This window comes from Meleagris gallopavo, chromosome 4 (assembly GCF_000146605.3).
Source record: "Meleagris gallopavo isolate NT-WF06-2002-E0010 breed Aviagen turkey brand Nicholas breeding stock chromosome 4, Turkey_5.1, whole genome shotgun sequence".
Taxonomy (NCBI): domain Eukaryota; kingdom Metazoa; phylum Chordata; class Aves; order Galliformes; family Phasianidae; genus Meleagris; species Meleagris gallopavo.
The window spans coordinates 53715633-53722089 of record NC_015014.2 but is presented as its reverse complement, the minus strand read 5'-3'; the positions used below and the strand labels follow the sequence as shown (position 1 = coordinate 53722089).

Genomic DNA, 6457 nt, shown 5'->3' with positions numbered 1-6457 from the left:
GTCCATCTGGGAGTTCTTTCCTGCCTGAAGGTTTCAACCAATGTGTGAGGCTCTTGCACAAAAATAGAGGCAAGTTTAGACAGTCTGCAGTTTGTCCAATCAGAAAAAAAAAGACAGAGCAGCACACTCAATATAGGACATTTGCATAAATTTTTTCCAATTACATAGCAGCTGGACTGAGTGAAATAAACTCCATTTACTGCTTGAGCATTTTAAAATGTCAGCACAGCTAGCCACAGACTGTAGTTTACATACACCTTCCACGCAGACGTAATGCTATTGGACTGGGCTCCTATTTAGCATGGGCAGAAATCTGAGTCAGGCCAGAGGCATTTGCAAAGGTAACGCATTCAAATGCTATGAAACTTGACACTGCTCTATTAGGAATATAAAAATTCTTGCTCCTTTGCCCAGTCTCTGACATCTTTTTCCCCTGGAATTGAGGGTCTTCCTTCTACTCTCAAAAACTGTTTTTATGTTACACTGTTACCTTTTATTGTTCTTGCAAAATTTCCTATCCCAAATCTGCATCTTCAGCCTTTGATGTTTATTTTTGTTTTAAATCTACAATGTTGTCTGTTTCCCTATTAAACCTATCCTGTAACCACATACTGTACATTCATTTCTCTGGGACCTCAGTAGCTCTTATCTGTTTGCTTTTATGATCTCTTATGAAGTGCTAGGAATAGCAATTTGCAGTGCTGTTTGTAAAGTCATCTCAGACTGAACTCCTTCTCCTTTTTGTCATACAGTGATACTCTCAGCAGTGAAATCCCATTTGCCACAGAAGAATTTCATTACAGGATGCACTTCAGAGGGACACAAGTTCCAAAGTATCCTGTATGTGCTTATCATGTAAAACATTTAATGTGCATTAATCTGAATTTCAAAAAAGGACTTACTGGAGCAGCAGCCTACATGTTGGTATGTCCTGCGTTACCTTCTGATTCACTGACACGCTGCCCGCCCCATGTTACTGCCCAGAGCCATTTACTTTCTTTTCTCCAAGGCCACAGACATGCTGCTATGCTGTTCACACAATCTCAGTTCTTTTAAGCACTTTGATAAGCTTTATTCTGCCATTATACCATCTATGCCATTAAACACAATGTTTAAGTTCTATGTTAAATCACAATCAGTTCCTATTAACTGTTCCAAGCTCCTCATTTTTATCAACAGTTACTTTATTAAATCCTTAATAATATAGATGGAATAGTTAGTTAATTTGTGTGTTGAGCCATGGATGTTAATTTGTAAACATAATAACATACTGCAATCATTTGCATAATAGCATTTTAATCTTTTTAGTAAAAGCTGTAATTCCCTACAAAGTACGCTGCAGAAGAAACTAAGTGACTATTGGTAATAATAAAAAAGGCCTTAAAATTCTGATCCTATTATAGTGTTGGAACATACCCAAACTGCTACCATAATCTCTGAAATGTTACTGTTCTCTGATTTAGGTGTCTGTGTCAAGAATAAAAATGAAGTATAACTGGTAGCAGTAGACTATTTCCTAAATGTAATTTAGTATTCACTAAGCACCAGCACTTTGCAAATAGCTCTGAGGCTTTCCTTCAAAGTTCAGAGCTCTAGTTATGCATATTGTGTGAGGTACACCATGCAGCTCACCTCCAGACTTTGTTGTGCTGAATAGATGGCTATGATAAATCATGCTGATTTGGCATTGAAGGGCATCAGCCATCAAGAGTTTGACTACTATGTCTTTTTGTCCCCAGAGATTATATCTCCTTGACCTGCCTGCCCTGGGCTACTAGTTCTGGAGAAAATTAAAAAGTGGAAAAAATGCTAGGAGAGGCCAGTACAGAAAATCTATACAGGCTCAGTTCTCTGGAAACCCATTAACACCAGTCACAAGACTGGCAAAGAAAACATTGGTCGTTGTTTAAAAGTCAGGCCAAGTCATTTTACGCAAGATCTGGTAATTCATTAATCAATCTGGCTGCAGACCTTGAATGAATAACCTGAAATAGTAAAAGAGACTGGCAGCATCACAGAATGTAAGAGACTCTACAACACGAACCATGCAATTATCCTGGTGACGTCTAGGGCTCCCCTCCACAATCCTCATCCTCCTAATGCAAACCCTTCCAAACAAGAAATCATTAATCCCTATGAATTTTCCTGCTGCTGGGACTAAGAGAGTATGAATCTTTCTCTCCTCATATTCTCACTGCTTATAAAGCAGCATTTTTGACAGCCTAGAATAAAATATAGTAGCCAATTCAGGCTTTCAAAAAACATGGCGCATAGCATGGCCCTGAAAAGTAACCTGGGCTACACCTATGCAAAACAATTAAAAATAAAGTCATCAAATATGCTGAGCACTTCTCTGGAGCACAGAATTATGTAAGCAACAAATCCACAGATAGGCCAGAAACTCTGGTTTTCTGAAGTGTTCTGAAAGGCTAAAAGTGTGTTTTTTTCAAATATGAGAATAGCACAGTTACAGATATTTTACACAAGTTCATTACAGTTTAATAGGCCATTTTCTATCTATAGGCTGCATTTTCTCTTTACCTCAATTGAGCTATTTGTAAGTAATGCCAACAAAGAGATATATCCACTGCAGATACCTTATCTTTCCAAAATATTAGATATGGGTCATAAATAATTTTAAATATGACTAACCTCCTCTGATAGAATGTGGTATATTTGAAGAAGCCCCAGGGGACAAACTCTTCCCATTCACGTCACATCGAGTTCTACAGCTCACACAGCACCAACTTGAAGAAAGGAAACCTAACCATTTTGATTTTCTAACATAAGCTGAACTGACTTGTCACAAACACAATTTTTTTAAGGGCTGGTTCTTTGCAAAAACAAGTAAAGAAGGTGAACGAAGCAGTGAAACATAACTGAGCTTGGGTGACTTGTTAATTATATAGTTTCACAAACTTTTGACAGTAGAGATTGGCCTTAGGGGAATGAACCCCTTCGTTCTGTATTTCCAGTACTCAGAACAAGAGTCAAACAAAACTAGGTGAAAAACTGAAGTTACGAAGGTGAGAACAGAAAGAAATCAACTATTGATAATATGCATACATACAGATGCAGGTAAGAACCAGTGTGCTGGGGCAAACAGGACAGGTTGGGTTCAGGATCCTGCACACTGTCATGTGAGCAGAATAAGGCAGCAATGAGCGAGCCACTTCTGCAAGATACTTCATTGTGCTTCAGTGCTGGACTGAAGGACCAATATCTCACCACTCCGAGGCAGATGGGGGCAGGGCCTTATACTCAACAGTTACATACTATCTAGACTAATTGGAGCTTTATCTCATTTGGCTCCTAGTTGCTACCATAACTGTTAATAATTTCTCATCCATAAGACTTGAGTGCTAGTGGAGTTATCTAGGTTTGTGGGTGCTCAGTTCAAGCAAGCTTCTGGGAACATGAGTTGCAGAATGCCTGAAAATTCAAAATACTAAAATATAGCATTTCTTAAAATATTTACAAAGCAAAACAAAAAAAGTGTACAGGCTTGAGACAGTGATTTTTGAACATAGGCCCTCACCCCGACAAAAGTGTACTGCATTCATAACTTAAAGGAGAGTGTGCTTCATTCAAGGTTAGGTTTTGCAATTAACACTGCACGGCTTGTTCAATTAACAGTGTGCTTGTGCTTCCCGACATTATTCACCATTCTACTTCTTTCCCTTCCAGTCCAAAGAAATTGCATTTCTATTTTCAAATGACTAGGCCTCATCTGGAAGCTTAAGTTAAATAAAACTTATTATTCCCACAATGATATGAGAGTTTGTTGTTGTTGTTGTTGTTGTTGTTGTTGTTTTTAAGTTATTTATGATATTTTCTTTAGAAAGAAAAGCCAGTGTGGATCAATATGGAAAAATCCAGAGATTACCAAATGGGAAACTTTTGTTCTCTGCTTTAAAACAAATAGTTCCTTGCAGAGTATCTGAGATAACCTCTGGAGAAAGAACACATCTTGTTCTGTTCTTGAGCACCCCCAGTCGTCACATTACAGAGCAGCAGAGAGAAGAAATAGTGCTATGCATCCAGCTGCACAATGGAGAATGGGGACAGGGTTAATGCACAGGAGGAGAAAATAACTGTTTCATTCCCATCTTCCTGGGCCAAGCAACAAAGAAATAGCAATACAACACCACAAAACTGAAAACTCTCGCCCTAGCACTGCAGTATTGCAAAATGCTATTAGGGAACAATTTGTCCTTACAGTAAGGTAAGTATGGGCCAAGCTGTGCTGTCAGAGACAATGAGGCATCCTATAAACAAAGTTTGTGGGTGCAAGGAAAGCCAGGAACTTGTGGAGAGGCCAACAGAATTCACCAGTTAGGAAAGAAGTTACATATTTCATTTCTAAATCATTATTTCTGGCCTACCAATTGCTGCCTAGATGCATCCCCTCCAGCTGCATGCCACCTATTTCTTCAGAGTCGGGCTGCTCATCTTCAAGATGCACCCAGACCAGTGAGGTTCCTGAAAAGACCAGTGCCTCCTTGCCATCACATTCCAGTAAGGTTAGGTACCAGCCTGGATGCTCATTTCACTGCCTACGACATGCTTTGATTTTCAGAACTGGAACTGTCTCAGGGAGGAAGAGATAATTACTATCCAAGTAATACAGACTAATCGTCACTATCTAAACAAGACAATTTTGTATGTAGTGGCTTTGGCCACCATTGCTGACAGTGCAGTGCAGCACACAACCAGCTAGAAGCCTGTGGTCAAGTTCCAGCATTTTTACTGGAACAGTCTGTATGCTTCAAGACGGTGGATGCCTTATTATATTACTAATCAGGAACTCAAACTTTGACAGTCTATCTTTCCCTGATTCTTCCAAAAGAAAAATGCCTCCGCATTTGCTTTTGATGAATGAGGAAAAATACATATCCTCAGTTACAACAAAAGCAAACCTATTCTGTGCAGTGCTAATTCTGATCTTAGCTGGAAGTGTGTCACCTGTCCTGCCGTCAGACTGCTACTAACCACCAAAAACTGACACGTGTCAAGCTGTAATTCATGTGGGGGTGCGACTGACATTTCAAGAACACGGCATCTTTTTGAAGTTTCATAAACTGTGATGTGGAACATTATAAAACTGATGAAGAGAGAGGGTCAAAGCATTTTGATTTGACTAAAATTATTTACAAACTATTTTGATGTGAACTGTAGGAAGATTGAATATGGCCAGCTCCTATCATCAGCTACACTGATAAGTATAAATCCAAAGTAACCTTATCAGCACCAGGGAGGTCACCATGGGTTTATAACTGTATACAAAAACGAAAAATTTCATTCAGGACATCCTAGGCAAGCCATATTTTACATTCAGAAGCATTTTACTACACTGTGGCAGTTAATCTTTTCCCGCTATTAAGCTGCAGAGTGATCATCTGGGGCTTCCCCCAGCAAGTGGGGCTGGCTGGACTTCCTGGGTCAGCCACGGGAAAGGCAGCCCCAGCCACTTACTGCTGCATAAGATCTTTCTGCCAGCTAATCAATTTATTGCCCAATTTCCCAGCCTGTGGACGATCTACTATATTTTCTATCATCATAGAGAGAAGGTGGGTAAAGGGTCTGGGAGAACCGGCAGCCCCATCGCTGTGGGGTGGTGAATCATGAAGGTTTGACGCAATGAAAGACGACTGGAGACAAAGTGACTGAAATCTCCTCCTGTGCACCCTGAACCCCAAGGCAATATTTTAAAGAAAACATTTAAATCTGTCTGTAAAGACTACTTTCCACCAGGAGATCTGCAAAATGTCCCACACCATCAGCAACTATTAGCCCTCACTGCTTTGTCTGCCATATCTACCCATTTCCTTTCCCACACTCAATCCAATAGGACCTTTTCATTTGTATGCAAAATATCTTGCACTGCAATGCTACAAGTGGGAATTTTTGATGCAGTGAAGACCTTCAGGAATCACAGAATCATAGAATAGCTTGGATTGGAAAGGACCTTAAAGATCACCTGGCTCCAACCTCACTACCATGGGCAGGGCTGCCATCCGCCAGATTAACCTGGCCTTCTATGGATGGGGCATCCACAGCTTCTCTGAGCAGCCTGTGCCAGTGCCCACCACAGAAACTGGCCCCAGCAGTCCACCAGCCAACAGTTGCCTGCACTCTGCTCCTTTCCAGGGAGTGCAAGAGGAAAACAGCAAACAGGTTTCAACTTTTGTTTTTCCTCACCACTGACAATTGTGCAATTCCTCCTTGTTACGCCACAGTGCTGTGTACTTTAGGCACTCTTCATCCGTTTCCTTTCAAAAATCAAAACTTTCATTTAATTCTTTTCAAGGTTGTTTTCCCCCCCTCTCCAGATCACAGGCCTGCTTTTGATCATGAGGATTAAAGGCACCAGGCGGAACCTGTAACGCACATCACCACGTTTGCTGTTTCTTAATGAGGGAAAGATAGTAAAACCACTGCCCACCAGCTAAAGAAA

At 40.5% G+C, this 6457-nt stretch overlaps 1 protein-coding gene across 1 annotated transcript in view; it reads right to left on the bottom strand.

The window, feature by feature from the left end:
* The window catches only part of PPARGC1A (PPARG coactivator 1 alpha), a 73400-nt gene that overhangs the window by 60748 nt on the left and 6195 nt on the right, over positions 1-6457 (bottom strand). The window lies entirely within an intron of this gene.